The sequence below is a fragment of the Halichoerus grypus genome, chromosome 3 (genome assembly GCF_964656455.1).
Source record: "Halichoerus grypus chromosome 3, mHalGry1.hap1.1, whole genome shotgun sequence".
Classification (NCBI taxonomy): Eukaryota; Metazoa; Chordata; class Mammalia; order Carnivora; family Phocidae; genus Halichoerus; species Halichoerus grypus.
The window spans coordinates 151,316,672-151,337,508 of record NC_135714.1 but is presented as its reverse complement, the minus strand read 5'-3'; the positions used below and the strand labels follow the sequence as shown (position 1 = coordinate 151,337,508).

At 35.8% G+C, this 20,837-nt stretch overlaps 1 non-coding gene and 1 pseudogene across 1 annotated transcript; one reads left to right on the top strand and one right to left on the bottom strand.

The window, feature by feature from the left end:
- Positions 1-8,959: 8,959 nt before the first annotated feature.
- LOC118535795 (zinc finger CCCH domain-containing protein 14-like) lies at positions 8,960-11,419 on the top strand (annotated as a pseudogene).
- An 8,513-nt stretch (positions 11,420-19,932) lies between these two features.
- On the bottom strand, positions 19,933-20,036 carry LOC118535843 (U6 spliceosomal RNA). Its single transcript, XR_004917372.2, has one exon. It is a non-coding gene; the product is annotated as a U6 spliceosomal RNA (small nuclear RNA).
- Between the last annotated feature and the right edge of the window lie 801 nt (positions 20,037-20,837).

The following is a 20,837-nucleotide window of genomic DNA, read 5'->3' as shown; positions in this document are numbered from 1 at the left end:
AGGAGATAAGTAGAAACTAGAAGAGAGGAAAAAGTGGATAGGGTGACATCAGCATCATGGTGCCAGAAAAGGAGTTGTTCCTTTTCTCTATCCTTTTTGATATACAAGTACTCCTAATTCATAAACAAACAAACAAACAAAATCCCTGTGCACAGCACAGCAAAAGCCAAGAGATCCATCCATCTGTGCCCACAGAACTGGGTAGATTGGCTTTTGAAGGAAACTGCAGAGTAGAAGTGTTGGCAGATATAACAGTTGGCAGACCAGGCAACATACCTTCAGGACCTTTCTGGAAGAGGAGGTAGGGGGTGAAAACAGAAGGTGCGGTGTCTTCCTGGCTCTCAGTGCTGCAGATGGAGGAACCCATTTGCTATCTCTGAGGAGAGACCCATGTGACTTAGAATGAAGGAAAGAGAAGGGAAGAAGGTAGACAAAAAGAACTGAAGGAAATCATTTCCTTTCAACTGCCTCAGGATTCTGGAAAGAGGACTGCTCACAAAACTCTGAGACATCCCACTAGAGGATCCCCTTACTGGGCCAAAAGCACACCTGAAACCCCAAGTGCCAAGCACACACAACCTCCTACTCTGCTCCCACTCCTCCTCCTCCTCCTCCTCCTCCTCCTCCTCTTCTTCTTCTTCTTTCTTCTTTTTCTTCTTCTTCTTGTTCTTCATCTTCGTCTTCGTGTTCGTCTTCTTCTTCTTCTCTTCTTCTCTTCTTCTTCTTCTTCTCTTCTTCTTCTTCTTTCTTCTTCTTCTTCTTTCTTCTTCTTCTTCTTCTTCTTCTTTTCTTCTTCTTCTTCTTCTCTTCTTCTTCTCTTCTTCTTCTTCTTCTTCTTCTTCTTCTTCTTCTTTCTCTTTCTGTGCCATTTTTTAAAAAATGTATGTGCTCCCAGTCTTAGAAGCTGTGTGCACCTGTAAGAGAAACAAAAAAACTTGTGGTATATCGCCACCTTCTGGAAGGTAAGAGGAAAGCTCCTAATTAACAACTGGTTCAATTGTTAAAATCACAGTAAACAAAACCTTACTTCAATAAAAAAGATTCTCACTACTTGTGATATGGCAACAGAGGCATTTATCATTAAACACTGTGAAAAATCACTGTAGTACAATGCTGTAAGCAGTACTAAATCCTTACATATCAATAACCATCATGATGTAAATGGATTAAACTCAAAAATCAAAATGCACAGAGTGAATGGATGGATACAAATACAAGACCAAACTATATGCTGCCTACAGAAGACTCATTTCAACTCTGAAGACATGCAAAAGCTCAAAGTGAAAGGATGGAAGATGATATTCCAAGCATATGGAAACCAAAAGGAGGCAGGCATAGCCCTACTTATATTAGACAAAACGGACTTCAAGACAAAAAGGGTAACAGGAGACAGAGGTCATGATATAATGACAAAGAGGTCAGTACCTTAAAAAGACACAACAACTGTAAATATATACACTCCTAATGCCATAGCATCGAAATATATTAAGCAAATAATAACAGACCTTATGGGAGAAATAGACAACAATATAATAATATTAGACAACTCCACGATCAACAATGGATAGATCATCCAGACAGAAAATCAACAATAAAACATTGGAATTGAATCACACATTAGAAAAAAGATGGTATTAACAGACATATAAAGAACATTTCATCCAACAGCAGTGGAATACACATTCTTCTCAAGTGCATATGGAACTTTCTCCAGGATAGATCATATGATAGGCCAAAACAAATCTTAGCAAATTCAAAAAGACTGAACTCATATCAACTATCTTTCTTGATCACAGTGGTATGAAACTAAAAATTAGCAACAAGAGGAAAGTGAGAAGATCTATAAATACACTAAATAACACTCTTCTAAACAACCATTGAGTAAAAGGACAAATTAGAAGGGAATTCAAAAATTATCTCAGAACAAATTAAAATGGAAATATAACACATCAATTATTGTGGGATGCAGGAAAAGCAGTTCTGAGGGAAAAGTTAATAGAAATAAATAAATATATTAAGAAATTAGAAAGATCACAAATAAACAACTTAAGTTTATACCTCAGGTAAGTAGAAAAAAAAGAACAAAAGCCCAAAGGTAGCTGAAGGAAGAAAATAATAGATCAGGGTGGAAATAAATGAAATAGAGACAAGAAAAACAACACAAAGGATCAACTAAACTAAGAGCAGATTCTTTGAAAAGATCATCAAAATTTACCATTTAACTAGATTAACTAAGGAAAAAGGGGAGAAGATTCTCATAAAATTAGAAATAAAAAAGGAGACATTACATCTGATACTTCACAAGTACATAGAATCAGAAGAGACTACTATGAACAATTATATGTCAAAAATTATATAAGGTAGAAGAAATGGATACATTCTAGAAATACACAATCTACTAAGACTGAGTCAGAAAAAAATAGAAAATCTAAACAGACCAATAATGAGTGGAGATATTGACTCAGTGATCAAAAAATTCCCAACACAGAAAACTCTGGGATGAAAGGTTTCAATGGAGAAGAATTAACATTTTTTTGAGAAGAATTAACATTTAAAGAAGAATTAAAACTTAAAGAAAAATTAATTTCAATCCTCCTCAAACTCCTCCAAAATACCAAAGAGGAAGGAACACTTCCAAACTCATTCTATGAGGCTGGTATTATCTGGTACCAAAACCAAATAAGGACACGACAAGAAAAGAAAACTATAGATCAATATCCCTGATGAATATAGAAACAAAATTTTTCAATAATTTTTTAGCAAACTGAATTCAAGAATACATTAAAAGAATTGTTCATCATGACCAAGTGGGATTTATTCCTGGGATGCAAAGAGTGTTTCCATACAAAAATCAATAAATGTAATATACCACATCAGTAAAATGAAAGATAAAAACCACATGGCCATCTCAATAGATGCAGAGCAGCATTTGACAAAATACACCATCCTTTCATGATAAAAATCCTTCACAGACTGGGTATAGAAGGAACATGTCTCAATATAATACAAGGCATAATTACCAAATCTACTACTAACATTATACTCAATGGAAGAAAAACTGAAAGCTTTTCCTCTAACATCAAGAACAAGGCAAGGATGCCCACTCTCACCACTCCTATTTAATATAATACCAGAAGTCCTAGCTAGAACATCTAGGCAAAACAGAAATAAAAAGCATCCAAATCAGAAAGGAAGAAGTAAAATCATTGTTATTTGCCGATGATATGATGTTATATATAGAAAATCCCAAAGAGTCGGTCAAAAAACTGTTGGAATTAATCAATGATTTTGCTAAAGAGGCAGGGTACAAGATCAATATATGAAATCAATTGCATTTCTTTACACAAATGATGAAACATCTGAAAAAGAAATAAAACTGTCCTGTTTACGATAACATCAAAAAGTGATACAACACTTAGGACTAAATTTAACCAAGGAAGTGAAATTTCTGTACAATGAAAACCACAAAATTTTGCTGAAAGAAATCAAAGAAGACACAAAGAAATAAAAAGACATTCTGTGTTCATGGATCAGAAGAATTAATATTATTAAAATGGCCATACTACCCAAAGCCATCTACAGATTCAACACAATCCCCAAATACCAAAGGCATTCTTCACAGAAATAGAAGAGGCAATTCTAAAATTCATGTGGAACCACAAAAGACTATGAATAGCCAAAGCAACCCTGAGGAAAAAAAGCACAAAGCTGGAGATATCATACTTTCAGATTTTAAATTACACTGCAAAGGCATAGTAATAAAAAGAGTATGGTACTTGCAGAAAATAGACACATCAACCAATGGAACAGAATAGAGAGCCAGAATTAAATTGTCATAAACAGAACAACTAATATCCAACAAAGGAGCCAAGAATACTCAATGAGAAAAGGAATGAGTTTTCAACAAATGGTGCTGGGAAAACTGAAGAAATGCATGCAGAACAATGGAATTAAATCCAAGCTATACCACTCAAAAAAATTAACTTGAAATAGATCAGAGACTGAAACAAAAAAAACAATATCATAAAACTTCTAGAAGAAAACATAGGGTAGAAGCTCACTGATATCCAGCTTAGCAATTAATTTTTAAACAAGATGCCAAAAGCACAAATAACAAAAGCAAAAACCAACCAATGGTACTACATCAGACTCAAAAGTTTCTGCCCAGCAAAAGAAACAACAAAATGAAAAGACAACCTACAGAATATAAGAAAATTTTTGCAAACCATATATCAGATAAGGGGTTAATATCCAAAATATATAAAGAACTCAGGCAATTTAATAACAAAAAAACCAATCTGATGAAAAATATAGGCAGAAGGACTAAACAGACATTTTTCCAAAGACATGAACAAAATTGCCAAGAGATACATGAAAAGACTTTTAACGTCACTAACCACGAAGGAAATGGAGATCAAAAGCACAATGAGATACCACCTTTTAGAATGGTCATCATCAAGAAGACAAGAGACAACAGGAGCTGGGGAAGGTGTGGGAAAAGGGAACCCTTATACATTGTCGATAGGGATGTGAATTAGTTTGACCACTGTGGAAAACAGTATGAAGATTTCTCAGAAAAATGTAAAATAGAGCTACCATACATTCCAGCCATTTCACTTCTTGGTATATGCCCAAAGAAAATGAAAACAAGATTTCAACAGGATACGTGCACTTCCATGTGTATTGCAGCATTATTCACAATAGCCAAGATATAGAAACAAACCAAATGCCCATCAATGGATGAAGGGATAAAAAATATGGGATACATAAGCACAATGGAAGCCAGCCATAAGAAAGGAGAATATATTGCCATTCATGACAATGTAGGTGGACCTTGGACACATTATATCAAGTGATATGAGTCAGACAGAGAAAGACAAGTTCTGTGTGATATAACATGTGGAGTCTAAAACACTAACCGTGTAAAAAACAGAAAGTAAAATGATAATTACAGGGGATGGGAGAGATAAGATTGAGTGTGTAAGGGTGAAAAATTGTAATGAGTGGTAAATAAGCCATATTAATCTAATGCACAGTATAATGAATATAAATAATAATATTGTACAAGTATACAATGTGATATCACTGATTGTAGGAGTGACCAGCGAAGTAGAAGGTACAGTGAGTTGTTTGTCCAAGACAAAAATGACCAAAGTATTTTGAAGAGAAGAGAGTGAACCACCATGTCAAAATCTCTAATAGGTCAAGTATGATGAAGAATGAAAAATATACATAATTTTAAAGATTTATTTATTTACTTATTTGAGAGGGAGAGCTTGCGCGAGCAAGGGGGAAGAGCAGCGGGAGAGGGAGAGAGAGAATGTCAAGCAGATTCCCCGCTGAGCTTGGAGCCTGAAGCAAGGCTCCAGGCGGGGCTTGATGCCATGACCCCAAGATCATGACCTGAGCCAAAATCGAGAGTCAGTCGCTCAAGTGACTGAGCCACCCAGGCGCCCCCAAAATTGATATTTTGATTTAGCAAGAACTGTTTCAGTGGCATGATCAAGAAGAAAGCATGACTGAAGTGAATTTAAGACCTGTTTGGAAGCAAGGTCTTGGAGACCATGAGTACAGAAAAAATATTTCAAAGATCTTAAGTGCAAATGAGAGTAAATGGATTCAGAGAGGAAGGGGAATTGGGATCAAGGGAAGGGAAGATTTTTATGAGATAGGGAAAGAATCAATATGGTTAATTATCTAATTGAGTGTGGGAAGTGACTAAGGAAGGGACAGAGAAGAGAGAATTGCTGAAATGATGTTTCTGAATAAATCAGAGGGACTAAAATCCAATGCAAACTCAGAGATTTGGCTTTGTATTTGAGCACAATTACTTCTATAATTACCAGAGAGAGGGTAGAATTGTTTGGTACAGATATCAATAGATGGTGTTGGGAGTGTCTTCTGATTATTTTGATTTCCCCAGTGATATGTAATCTAAGCAAATAGATTGATTATATATATAGAGAGATACTTATATCTATATACCTATATATCTATATATCTTATTCTCTTTCCCTTTGAGTACCTGACACCTCCAAAGGTAATCACAGTTCAAATATCTGTTATAGTAGATGGCTTCTGCCTAACTTTGAATTCTGTGTTACTGGAATCGAACATTGTCTGGTCTTTTTTTCTGACTTCTTTCACTCCCCATTTTTGTCCATGAATTGCATTCATATTACTGGGTGGAATTAGTTTTTTGTTATTATTGTTTTACTTTATGGTTGTTGCACAGAATCCCATTGTGCAAATTTTACATTTTATTTTTCCATTCTATTACTGAGAGAAATTTGGGTTATTTCCAGTTTGGGCAATTTTAAGTAAAGCTTCTGTGAGCATTCTTGTACATGTTTTGCCCACCTAAACACTTCTTGGTATTTACATATACGGTCAAACTCATACTGTATTCATTGGAATTTTTTTAAATTTCTGAATTATTTCCATTACATCTGGTGTTAATTGCTAATTGCTGCCACTTTGGTCCTTCACTTTGTTATTTTCAGGTTTTCTTGTCTATCTGGTCATTGTTAGTTATCTGTCCTCGTTTACGAATAAAGGATGCTTTAGTTTAATGTAGGTAACTTGAAAGTATTATTTCTATCAATATTTACCTAGTAGGTTTCTATATTTCACAAAAGAAAGTTGAAGGGCTCATTGGATCTGCATGAAAATATAACTATCTCTTTCATAGAGAATAGAAAAACAATAGACAAAATAAGGAATCCGCCAAATGCCAAATTGTGCAAGATTATGCAGCAAGGCAGAATGCCCTCATTAGATATCCTGACATTGACCTTGCAGACAGTCCTAAATCTCCACACACAGTTCCTTAGTTTTAACCCAAAGTATGTATTTTTTCACTCACACTGGGAGTGAGTGTATATAATTAACAGATTACAGATATTCAGCATACATATTACCATCATTCCTATCTTGTTCCTACTTTTCTTTCTCTGCAACTTTTTGACACTCTGAAAGGAAGTATGGTTTCCATGCCTGACTAGACTTCTTCTGAAAATTCTTGTTAGAATACTATGATTCCATACACCCTTTGTCTTTCAAAAGTTCTTTAGTTTGATGATGTTGTGAACTCTTCCAGTCCTACTCCAGTATTCTGTTTTAAATTGTTCCCATGTTCTTTCTTTTTTTATTTATTTATTTTATTATGTTATGTTAATCACCATACATTACATCATTAGTTTTTGATGTAGTGTTCCATGATTCATTGTTTGCATATAACACCCAGTGCTCCATTCAGTACATGCCCTCTTTAATACCCATCACCAGGCTAACCCATCCCCCCACCCCTGTCCCCTCTAGAACCCTCAGTTTGTTTCCCATGTTCTTTCTTTACTGACATTCCAACTGTGTTAAGGAAGATTCTCAGAGTACCATCTTGAAATGCTGTATTTAGGCTTTGTGTGCCTGTGAGCGTGTGTGTGCGTGTGTGTGTGTGTGTGTGTGGTTTTATTGCACACTGCTTCTTGAAGGCAGAATTATTTTCTCTAGCACCTCAAACCCATAAACCACTCAACTCCATCAAAACTTATAATCCATGGATCCTATCAACATTTGAATAACCTTTGCCTGGGCATGTCATCCATTCCCTATCTACCCACTACAATTTAAATGACATAGTCCAATTTTGCTTTTTTTTTCTTTCCTATTTATTCAACTCCTTTGTTTTTTACTGTGTAAATTGTCCCCATCTGGAACAAATCTAACCATGTTTGAGACCCTTTATCCATAGGCTAATTGCTCATGTTGCAGACCTATGCTCCTCGTATTAGAATTTGAGCTCCACAAACCAGAAATTTTGTAATATGCACAGTACCAAGAACAGTTGTGATGTCATATGGACTGTCAAAAGTATTTAATAATTGTGAAATAAATAAATGACTTTTTAATCTTTGGATATTGAATTCCTAAAATGTGTCTAGATCTTGATTAGAAACTCCATATTTCTGCTGAACTATAAAATAATTTCATACTACTTTTTCTTTTTTTAAGATTTATTTATTTTAGAAAGAGAGAGTGCAAACAGGGGGAGGGGCAAAGGGACAGGGAGAGAGAGAGAATCCTTAAGCAGAATCCCTGCTGAGCACGGAGCCCAACTCGGGGCTCCATCCCAGGACCCTAAGATCATGACCTGAGCTGAAATCAAGAGTCAGATATTCAACCGACAGAGACACCCAGGCGCCCCACATACTAGTTTTTCTATTTCCCTTTTACTAATATAATTCTTACATGTATTTTACCTGCTACTTTCAAAATTAAATGCATCCCATTATCTCTTAAAGTTCATACATTCTAAACAATTTAGAGCCAATATAAAACCTGGGAGATCACAGAATTTTATTTCATTTTATTCTGTATTTACACTTTACATCTTCCTTAGTTAAATTTCAGCTTTCCCCATTAATTACATTGTTTGGAATCCTCTCAAGTGTTTTTATAGAGATGACTTCAGCCAAACAAATATAAACAAAACAAAACAAAAATCTTTACGTTGCCAGAAGTGGCTTTTGTATTTTAGCTGATTTGCTTCCTACTCTTGATTCATAAGAGCAGCTTTATCATGTCTCTACTTGCAATGACTTGAGATTTAGCACACTGACATATACTCATGAAAGAAACAGTCTATATGTTCCTAATGGCATCTCCTGATTTATATGTTATCTTAGTTTTCACATCATATTTAAAGAGACGTAGTTTGGGGCGCCTGGGTGGCTCAGTCAGTTAAGCGTCTGCCTTCGGCTCAGGTCATGATTCCAGGGTCCTGGAATCGAGCCCCACATCGGGCTCGCTGTTCAGTGAGAAGTTTGCTTCTCCCTCTGCTCCTCTCTCTCTCTCTCTGTCAAATATATAAATAAAATATTTTGTAAAAAGATACATAGTTTCTGGCGCCGGGCCGGTGGGGGCGGGTCACGCAGATCGTGCGGCGGGGAGCAGCGCTGGTGACTGGCGGCTGCGGCGGCGGAGCTGCGGGGCTGGGAGCCGGCCTGGGGCTCTGGGTAAGCGCAGCGCCACGCAGTGCTGAGCCCGCCGCCCGCTGGGAGCCGTGGAAATCGGCACCGAGATCAGCCGCAAGATCCGGAGTGCCATTAAGGGGAAATTGCAAGAATTAGGAGCTTATGTTGATGAAGAATTTCCTGATTACATTATGGTGATGGTGGCCAACAAGAAAAGTCAGGACCAAATGACAGAGGACCTGCCCTGTTTCTAGGGAACAACACAATTCGATTCACCGTATGGCTTCATGGTGTGTTAGATAAACTTCGCTCTGTTACAACGGACCCTTCCAGTCTTAAGTCTTCTGATACTAACATCTTTGATAATAACGTGTCTTCAAACAAGAGCTGTTTCAGTCGGGGAGATGAGAGAAGGCATGAAGCCGCAGTGCCACCTCTTCCGGTTGCTAGCACTAGACCTGAAAAAAGAGATTCCAGGATTTCTACTAGTTCACAGGAGCAAAAAACCACTACCGTCAGACAGACTTACGATGATGGAGCTGCAACCCGATTAATGTCAACTGTGAAGCCCCTGACGGAGCCAGCACCCTCTGAAGATGTGATTGATATTAAGCCAGAACCAGATGATCTCATTGATGAAGACCTCAATTTTGTGCAGGAGAATCCCTTATCTCAGAAAAAACCTACAGTGACACTTGCATATGGGGTTCTTCTGGTCCTTCTATTGAAATTTATCAACCACCTGCAAGTCGAAATGCAGATAGTGCTGCTCATTTAAACAGGTTGCAATTTCAGCAGCAGCCAAACAGTATTCATGCTGCCAAGCAACCTGATACACAGAACAGCTGCGTATATGAAACAGGACGTTTGTGTGAACCGGAAAGGCTTAACAGCTTCGAAGAGACTTATAGTCCTTTTTTCAGAAAAAATGAGTATTGAGGAAGAAACTTTCGGAAGAGAAAGTTGCCTGTGGTAAGTTCAGTTGTTAAAGTAAAAAAATTCACTCATGATGGAGAAGAGGAGGAGGAAGGGGAGGACTGTGGGTCTCGTAGAGGAAGCATCTCCGCAAGTGTCAGTGCCAGCAAAGCCTGAGGAGACCTTCACTGCCACCTTCTAACAAGCTAACAAGAATCTCATTTTGAAGGCTATCTCTGAAGCTCAAGAATCTGTCACAAAAACAACTAACTATTCTACAGTCTCACAGAAACAGACACTTCCAATTGCTCCCAGAACTTGAACTTCTCAAGAAAAATTGCTGGCAGAAATGGTCCAGGGGCAAAGCAGGACCCCCAGAATAAGTAGCCCCATTAAAGAAGAGGAAACAAAGGGAGATAATATAGAAAAAAGCCAAGGAACTCAACAGACTGCAAATTGACCCAGTCGTGGCAGAAACTCTATAGAGCAGTCAAGATTACTCTGACATGGAATCCCTGGTCCATGCAGACACAAGATCGTTTATTCTGGAGAAGCCGAAGCTGTCTGAGGAAATAGTAGTGGCACCAAACCAAGAGTCGGGGATGAAGACTGCAGATACCGTTCGGGTACTTTCAGGACACCTTATGCAGACACGAGATCTTATACAACCAGATAAACCTGCAAGTCCCAAGTTTATAGTGATGCCGGGTGGTGTCCCCAGCCCCCCAGGATACATGTCAGATCAAGAGGAGGATGTGTGCTTTGAAGGAGTGAAACCTGTAAACCAAACTGCAGCCTCAAACAAGGGACTCAGAGGTCTCCTCCACCCACAGCACTTGCCGTCGATGAGCAGGCAGCTCGATGACCCAAATGGTAGCTTTTCAAATGCTGAGATGAGTGAACTGAATGTGGTCCAGAAACCAGAAAAACTTTTGGAGTGTTGCAAGTACTGACCTGCCTGTAAAAATGGGGATGAGTGTGCTTACCATCACCCTGTTTCACCTTGCAAAGCCTTCCCCAATTGTAAATTGGCTGAAAAATGTTTGTTCATCCAAATTGTAAATATGATGCAAAATGTACTAAACCAGATTGTCCCTTCACTCATATGAGTAGAAGAATTCCAATACTGCCTCCAAAACCAGCAACTGCAACACCAGCCTCACCTTCTAGTAGCCAACTGTGCCGTTATTTCCCTGCTTGTAAGAAAGTGGAATGTCCCTTCTATCATCCAAAACAAGGCAGATTTAACACTCAGTGTACAAGACCTGACTGCACATTTTATCATCCCACCATTACTGTGCCACCAAGACATGCCTTGAAATGGATTCGAACTCAAACCAGTGAATGACAGTCCTACTTGGCAGAAGATTGTGGAGTTTCCATCGACTGGCAAAAATATTCTGGAGAACTTGTCAAACCTTTGAAACTTGGAATATATTGCTTTCATAATATGAAGTTTATTGCCTATCTGAAGTGTCTAATTTTTCAAGTTTGTAAGTTTATTAAGTGGTTTTAACATTCGGTATTTTTTGTTGTTTGTTTTGACTATGAAAAGACCGTTTAAGGAAAAGCTAAATTCTATTAAAGCATTTGAGGCGTGTTTGTAAAAAAAAAAAAAAAAGATACATAGTTTCTATTTCATGAAGGCAAAGCTTGATTTAACTTACGGGCTCAAACAAGTTTACTTCTATTCTCTGAGATCAGCACAGAATCTCAGTATTCCTACATGGTAGAAGATAAACAACAATTTGATACATTAGAAAAAATACTATTCAGTAAGTCATTTGCCACCAGCAAACCCATTTCAGGCTTATGACCTCCAGAACAGTAAAATTAAAAAAAAAAAGTGTGTTATTTTGTCACTTAATTTGTAAAATTTGTTATGTAGCAATAGAAAACTATTGTAAGTACATTGCGTAAATATCATTTTACTATTGAAAGCCAGGAACTATGGATTTTCCTGCAAATTATGGCATTTAAAGTTGTTAATTTTATATAAATTTTATGTACATGAAATCCAAAGAGTTTCCAGGTTTTCCTGACTCAGATAGCCACAAATAAATGTTTTATAAAAACTGTTCATTGTACATATAAAAATATCTAAATAAGTTACCTTTCTACTTAGAAGTTATGCAGCTTAAGAAGAGAACACAGGTAGGGGTTCCTGGATAGCTTTGGTTTGAACATCTGACTCCTGATTTCAGCTCAGGTCATGATTTCAGGGTCACGGAATCAAGCCACAAGTGTCAGGCTCCCCACTCAGTGGGGAGTCTGCTTCTCTCCTTCTTCCTCTCCCTCTGTACCTCCCACCCCCCTACTTTGTGTGCACGCACCCTCTCTCTCTCAAATAACTAAATCTTTTAAAAAAAAAAGAAGAGAACACAGCTAATTTATATAAATGTTAGCAATTCAAGGCAGAGTTGTTAATTAGGAGATAACTTTTGTATCTTTATTTGAAAACAGAACAACTCACTTAAACATAGTAATATGTGAGTAAGGAGTAAGCAATGAAATAGGTCTGTGCCTTAGTTTCTTCATCTGCAAAATGGGAATAAAAGTAATATCTTGACTAAATCTTTTGAGACCAAAAAGTCTCGGTAAGCAAAATGTCTAGAACATTGTTATTATATATAATAATATAATAATATAATAATATAATATAATATAATATAATAAAATATAAATACCTAAAAAATCCTAGTGTTTGCTATGACTTTTTTTTAATATGGAAGCCCATTGTCTACATCCTTCCCTATTGAATATTAACAACATATAATATTTGAGTCTAAAATCAAACTCCATTTGAATGCCTATATCTTATTTTTCATTTGCTACACTTTTTCTTTGTGACCTTAGTTAATTTACAGAGGCATAAATTTATAAGTGTAAATATTTTTTTACTCATTAGTGAAGGCTACAGATGAATTTTTTTTAAATGTTTTACAATGCTTTATATTTACATGGGGTACAGTTCCACACGTATAATAATTCCCAACTTTGGTGTCACTAGAAAATTAATATTCTTCTAAATACAGTGCTTACACAGTTAATGAAGCTAAACACTAATGAGTATTTAAAAAAATACTGTATCTCAAATTTAATATTTATTGCACTGTACAGATGGTCCCTGACTCACAATGGGTCCACTTACAATTTTTTGATTCTTCAATTGTGCAAAAGCAATACCCATTCAATAGAAACTTGACATTGAATTTTGGTCTTTCCCTGGACTGGCAATATATGGTAGGACATTTTCTTGTGATGCTGTCTTGTGGCAGGCAACTGCAACTCCTTCTCAACCATAGGATTTCAAGGGTAAACAACTGATACACTAACCATTCTGCACCCATATAACCATTCTGTTTTTTACTTTCAGCGCAGTATTCAACAGATATTCAACACTTATCAAATAGGCTCTGTGGTAGATGATTTTTCCCAACTGCAGTCTAATCTCAGTGTTCTGAGAACATTTAAGATAGGCTTGGCTAAGTTACGGTGTTCTATAGGTTAGGTGTGTCAATTACATTTCAACATTTGATATTTTTAACTTATTACGGGTTTATTACTATGCAACCTCATGAATAAGATCTATATTTAGTTAAAACTTCCAGAAATCTAACAACAAGCTTATTCTCTTAAATGTTTTAACATTTAAAATTACATACATTATAAAGGTCATGAAATAGGTCAGTTTATTTAAATGATTAATTCTGTGAATAGCCAACCATTTCCCATTTCCAGCTGGAAAGAAAAAAAAAAAAAGCAAAACCAAACCAAACCATATTACACTTTCATTTCTCTTTCTTTTCCTTCCTTCCTTCCTTTCTTCCTTCCTCCCTCCATTCCCCCTCACTTCCTCCTTCCCTCTTTCCCTCCCTCCATCCCTCCCTCCCTCCCTCCTTCATTCCCTTCCTTAATTCCTTTCTTTCTTCTTGTTCACACAAAATATATTTTCGGCTTAGGACATTTATATTCTGAAAGGTACTACTGATTTAACAAAGAAACGATGACTGTGTTTTCTGACTCCAAAGGCTGATACTTTAGAGAAGGCATGGAATACATGCTCTGGGAGGATATAGAAAGGGAAGATAGAGCAACTGCTGCTAAGGACTAAGGGCAGTTGCTAGAATGAGAAACACAGAAGCAGAAAGCACAGAAAGCAGTAGGCACCTTCTCCAGTCACCACATGTCAAGAGCTCTCGAGCATCTCCTGTTGGCAAGAAGCCACCTGACAAAAGACGCGCTATTTGCCAACTACTTATAAAGGCAACACAAAGAGTGAAATAAAAGTGTAACTTTAGAACTTGAGGCAATAGTTCAATAACCATGTCATGGTTTTCTATCATTTCAACCCAGTAAAGGACATGAAAATGTGAAAGCCTCAGTACCCCTTTAAATATTTTTTACCCTTAACACTTTGGTATGCATTCAATTGGATGAGTAGAGAAAAAGTCTGTTATAAAGTCAAATGAAATATAACATCTCAGAGATTTTATTAGAAATCTAGCTAGACACAGGAAGAAATGATGAGTTAGTTGATAAACTACTTCGAATGTCCTACTAAAGGGTGAGGTAGTTGGAAATAATCGTGAGAAAATGAGCCCAATTACCTAAATACTAGCATGTTTAATTGGGCTGTTATCACATTTTCAGGACTCATTTGGTACTTCCCTTCTTTTATTCCTTACTTTTGTTTCCTCTGTAAAAATGCCTAAGCAAACCGGAATATCCTGCCATATTTATCTAGCGTAGGAGACACCATTGGTGGTCTACCCCAGATCCTGGGGAAGGGGCTGGTGCACGCCTTCCCCACCAGCTGGCTACCCCTCTTCACCTAAACTGACATGATGGTAGGCTGCTATTGGTGCACAGCTGTATTCTTCTCTTGAGAATTGTCCTTGAATCAACTTGAGTAAGCATCTGAGGCTGGATGGTTTTATAATCTTTTTCCTCCTTCTCTCCAACACTTGCTCACCTAAGTAGCCTGTGATGGCTGATTGATGCTGAGCTACTGAGCTGGGTGAACAAAAGGCCATTCCTCCAGCCTCAACATGAAATGTACTCAGTGGTAACATTCATGTTCCAGAAATACCTGTGTGGATGAGCTCACATTGCATTCTAGCAAAAACACATTCTTCCTTAGAACTGTCCCCTTCCCTATCCGGTTTCCTCTCTTTCTTAACACTTTTCTGTCAGAAGATCATTATTCTAAAGCCCTTGATCTAAAGCCCATAAATCTAAAGCTGATTCCCCATCCCAGGATATGATTCTAGGGAATCTGATTAAGGTATTCGGAATCCAGAAATGTGACATTAGAAGAATTTCCAATAAAAGATCTTCCTTATAAAAAAAAAAAAAAGATCTTCCTTATTTTGAGAAGTGAGTGACAACCTGCATAGTCCAGAAGTTTCTGTTACTCCTCTGGGACCATTTATCTTCCAAGTTATCATGAGAAGTTTATAAGTTTAGGATTTGCAATAAACAGCTTGATGAAGTGTCCATGAAAACTGTAATTTCAGTGTCTGTTACCCTCTGAAGGACTTGCCCTTCTCCTGACTTTTCTAGTTATATAACCAAGACTCTCACCCTAAATGAGACATTGCCAAAAGCTGGTACATCGACTAAAATGTTTTGAACAAGAATGTTAAGGGATCAGCCAATTAAATCACTGTTATTATTTAGACTAAAATAAAATGTGTTAATTAGAAAATAATAAAAAATAAGAACCACTAATCACTGAAAACACACATACAAATTGTCTAGTTAGAGAAGAATAAACCAACACTTCTGAGTGCAAATTACTGCACCTGAGATGCAGGTGTTTAGCTAAGCAGAAATAGAATTATTTTATTTTATTTATTTATTTATTTTATTTTTCAGGAGCAGAATTTTAAAAGGATGCCTTGTCATTTTGTGTGTATGGTAGAGGGTTAACCATTTCACAGCTGACTCAAAGAACATTAGCCATCTGAGCTGGACTTTAATTGAGGCAGAAAATAATCTGTATGCAGATTTTCAGATAGATGGTTTGGGATGTATTTTAAGTCTCTGCATGAGTACCTTTGATGAAAGGATTCCAAAGAACTGCTGCAATTATAAGCTTCCATACCAATCAAGAGGTAATCCACAGTGACGATCTCTGATCTAAAAACAATGAAAGTTAGAGTCAAAGTTCATAAATTCAGTTCCAGAAACCATTGTCAGGCCCAAATATCTTGCATTTTAAATCAGGCCAATTGAAACTCTTGTTGACCTAGCTATAACTGCATTATTGTAAGATCTGTAAATACGGTACAAAAGAGCTGAGAAAAATCCAAAAAATTTTTCTTAAAAATTGTAAATAAAGACATCTCATGGACACCCAAAGTAGCCCTCTACCCATTAAGGAATAATGGGCTGCCTGAATCTTCAGTATAGTCATTTTCTTTTCTTTCTTTCTTTTTAAGATTTTATTTCTAAGTAATCTCTCTACCCAACATGGGGCTCAAACTCACAATCCTGAGATCAAAAGTCCCATACTCTATGGACTGAGCCAACCAGGCACACCTCCTTTTTCTTTTAGATTGAGAAGAGAGCAAGGAGAAAGGTCTGATTACCTGATGCTTTGTATTTTACTCCTAGATAGGCAGAAACTGTTCAAACAGCTAAATATTTATAGCTGGAAGTCTCTAAAGAGTTAAGCTTTACAGTTTCTGAATGCCAAATATCTGAAAGCAGAAGTAGGAATAATATTGGGCATGAAAATCTGTGGGGTATTATATCCAACTGGATGCAATTCAGTAGTTGAATAAATGTAAATCATAGTCGAAGATACCCAGATAAAAGTAACAGGAAGCTGAGAAGTAATAGACCATTATTTGTATTGAACTATTGCTTAGTCTTACGTTGACTACAGAATGGATACTCAATAGATGTTCATTAGCAACATACCTTTTAAGGATATTCACAGCACAAATGAAACAAAATTGTGAGGAAAATACTTTCTCTTGTGTTATTAGAAGATTTGGGAAAGATGGTCTTCCTTGTCCTGATAGTGCAATTAACTTTTATATTTGTACAAAATCAATTACTATATATGAAACCCTGTAATTGATCTAAAGAACAAATAGCTTAAACATTTGTATGTGTCTGTCTATAGGGGGTGAATGTGTGAAGAAAGGAGAAATATATTTACCCAACAAGGAAAGATAGATCAGTCTTCCATATTTCGCATTGCTGATTTGTAAATCATTTAGTTAAAGATATGGAAAAATAAATTTTAGCAATTTTTATTTGTTAAAGAACTTTCTTTTTTTAGAGGGGGGAGGGGCAGAAGGAGAGAGAAAGAGAGAATCTTAAGTAGGCTCCATGGGAACCCAATGCGAGGCTCGATCTCATGACCCTGAGATCACGACCTGAGCTGAAATCAAGAGTTGGATGCTTAACTGAATGAGCCACTCAGGAGCCCCATAAAATTACATAAATTTTCAAATAAAAAGGGAACTATTCAAATATATATTAGGAATATATCCTTTTTAATAAGCAGATGTAAAAAGGAACTTAATAATGACATCCTATACAAGCCCACTTATTCATATATTTAACTGTAAAACCTACTGATGATAGATGATCATCACAATATTTGGAAACAAACCACACACTTCTAAGCAACCGCATGGTTCAAAAGCAAAATGCAAAAGGGTATCAGAAAAGATTTTGAACTGAGTGAAATTGAATTAAAAAACAAACAAGCCAATGTATAAGTTTTATAGGATGCACCTAAATTAGTGCTTAGTTGAAAATAGATTTTGTCAATAACCTATATTTAAAAAAAAAGCAAAAGAAGAACAAGCTAAGCATAAACCAAGCTGAAGAAAGAAGATAATTAAGATGAAAGCATAAATCAATGAAATAGAAGACAGAAAAAATAGAAAAATCAATGAAATTAGAAGTTGGCAATTTAAACAGATTAACAAAAATGACAAACTTTAGCAAATGATCAGAATAAAAGAGAAAAGATGGATGTAGGCTCATTCAGATAGACTTGATAAATTCATTAATCCTTACATAAATGTTCAACTTTTCCAACAATATGCCCAGCTAATTCTAGGGGACATAGACATGTATTTTCTATAATTTTTGTTTGGACAACTGGCTAGCCATGTGCATGGAAAAAAAAAAAAAGAACTTAAACTCTTACCTCATGCCATCTGACAACTAACTCAAAATGAGATTGTAGACGTAAGAAAAAAATCTACTTTGACTTCTAAGAGAAAACAGGGGAGAAAATCTGTGTGACCTTCGTTTGGGCAAATGGTTTTAGAAATGAAGGCAGAAGCATAACTCATAGAAGGAAAAAAAAATAGGGTTCATCAAAATGAAAAGCTATGTGCTTTAAAAGAAACCATTAAAGAGAAAACCTACAGACTGGAAGAAAATGTGCTAATCATACATCTCTAAAAGACTGGATTCAAAATATATGAAAAATTCTTAAGACTTGTTAATAAGAAGACAAAAATCCAACAAAAAACCCAGAAAAAGACTTTTTAAAATTTTTTTTATTTTTATTTTTTAAAGATTTTATTTATTTTTTTGACAGAGACACAGAGAGAGAGGGAACACAAGCAGGGGGAGTGGGAGAGGGAGAAGCAAGCTCTCCGCTGAGCGGGGAGCCCGATGTGGGGCTCGACCCCAGGACCCTGGGATCATGACCTGAGCCGAAGGCAGACGCTTAACGACTGAGCCACCCAGGCGCCCCCAGAAAAAGACATTTTTACAGACAATGTAGTGAAGAAGGTATACGAATGGCTCGCAGGAAATTGAAAAGGTTCTTAGCATTGTTATTCATTAGGGAAATGCAAATGAAAACCACAAAGAAATATCACTAAATCCACTAGAAATGCTATAATAAAAAAGAAAATATTTAGTGTGGGTAAAGATGTGAAGTACTGGAACTACCCCACATTGCTTGTGGGAATAGAATGTATTACAGACACTTAGGGAAATTAGTGTGATAGTTTTTTTAAAAGTTACACATAAACTTACTGTAAGAACTAAGAAAAATAAAAATGTGTTCACACAAAGACATATACTTGAAATTTTTGGAGGAATTATAAACACTAGCCAAAACCTGGAAGTGATGTATTGTTTATGAACCAGTGAATGAATAACCAACATATGATACATCTGTACAGTGGAATGCAATTCACCAGTAAAAAAATGAATGAACTGCTAATACATTTTACAATATAAATCTCAAAAATTCTTTCTTTTATTTTTAAATGAAAGAAACCATAAACAAATGGCCACATATAATAGGATTACATAATATGAAATGACAAGCAAAGGTAATTTTAGAGTCAGTGGTTGCCGTGGAAGGAGGTCAGAACAGAATAAACTTCACATAGTGTTTGAGAGCTTTTTGAGATAATGGGAGTATTCTAAAACTGGATCGTAGTCATAACTGCACAGCTCCATAAATTTACTAAAAAAAAAAAATGTATGTAGACCTACAATGAGGGAATTTTATGATGTGTAAGTTTGACTGGATAAGAGGTTAAATTTTAAAATGCTTTAATAAAATAAATATTCCAACAGTGCCAGGGAATACTGAAATAAAGTATCTAGTGTAGATTTAGAACGCCAGTTTCAGTCGGTTTTTAATTTTTTTTTAATGGTTTGGCTCTGTCTTTTCATGTGCATCCCCCTGTTTACAATATAATGCTAATAGAGACAAGGGGGAGATTTTTTTTTGTCAATGGCAAGTACTTTGGCAGTGTTATTTTGTTAGTCCTTGGTGGATTTCTGTGGTAAGTGGCAGAAATGCAGCAATAGTTGCTTATTAGAAGATACTTTGAAGAATTGATGAGTAGGTTCCAAATGTTCCCAATATTGGTCTAATTTATTTTACTGGAAATTGTTCCAGTATATTTGATTTAAAGATTCAATTTTAAATGTTCATTTCTTAAGTCATTTGATTTCTCTTCAGGGTAGCTGAAGTTAGGATATTGCCCTCTTACATCATTTAGATAGGAAGAAGCAGATGAATCATCAACTCTTTTGTTCATTTAATAAGGAATGCTTCATGAATTTGTGTGTCATCCCTGAAAAGGAGCCATGCTCAACTTCTCAATATTCTTCCACTTTTAGCCATGTGTTGCTGAAGTGAGCCCAAACCATCAACTTTTGAGATTTACCTCTTTGATGCTTTGAGTAAATCAATTTAATGTGAATTCTTCACAGTGATTTTGTTAATTTACTGTTGCCAATTTAAAAGGGAAAATGAAATACTTGGAAAATGTTACCAAATAAAATACTTTTATGAAAATTCTTTTCCAATAATATTTAAATAATTTTTAATTTTCCAGGTTTTGAAATTTCCAACTTAAGTTAACCAATTTTTAAATATACCAAAAATTAATTTAATTACAAAGTTTTGAATTCATTAATTTACTGAGTCTTGATGGAAGTATATAAATACATATGTACTAATATGCAATATTAATATTATAACATATATATATAATTAACTACCTAAAACATTTAGTTTATGTCCAAGATATAAAAAAGAGAAAGGAAGTAAGTAATTAGTGAGTGTAGGAATAGAATATGCCATCATTTAATGCACTGGGATTTTCTTTTTTTTAAATATCAGTTTGAAATATTAAGCTATAATCCTTAATGAAATACCAGATAAGAAAAATCCTCATATTAACTCACAACTATTATTGGTTGGGTTAAAAACATTTTGAAGAGACATATTTGGTGATGCCTTATTTAAATATATTGAAGCAAGGATGAAAAAAGTTACTTCTTAAAAACTGTATGTTTTTCACAGTACAGTTCATAATATAAAGCTTTATTTAGTAATAGCGTTCGAAGATTTAGAAAGCTGTAATAAAGTAAGTAATGGTAATTCAGGTTACTTCTAAATAGAACAATATCCTGTTAAATGTAAAAGCTCTGTTCAGA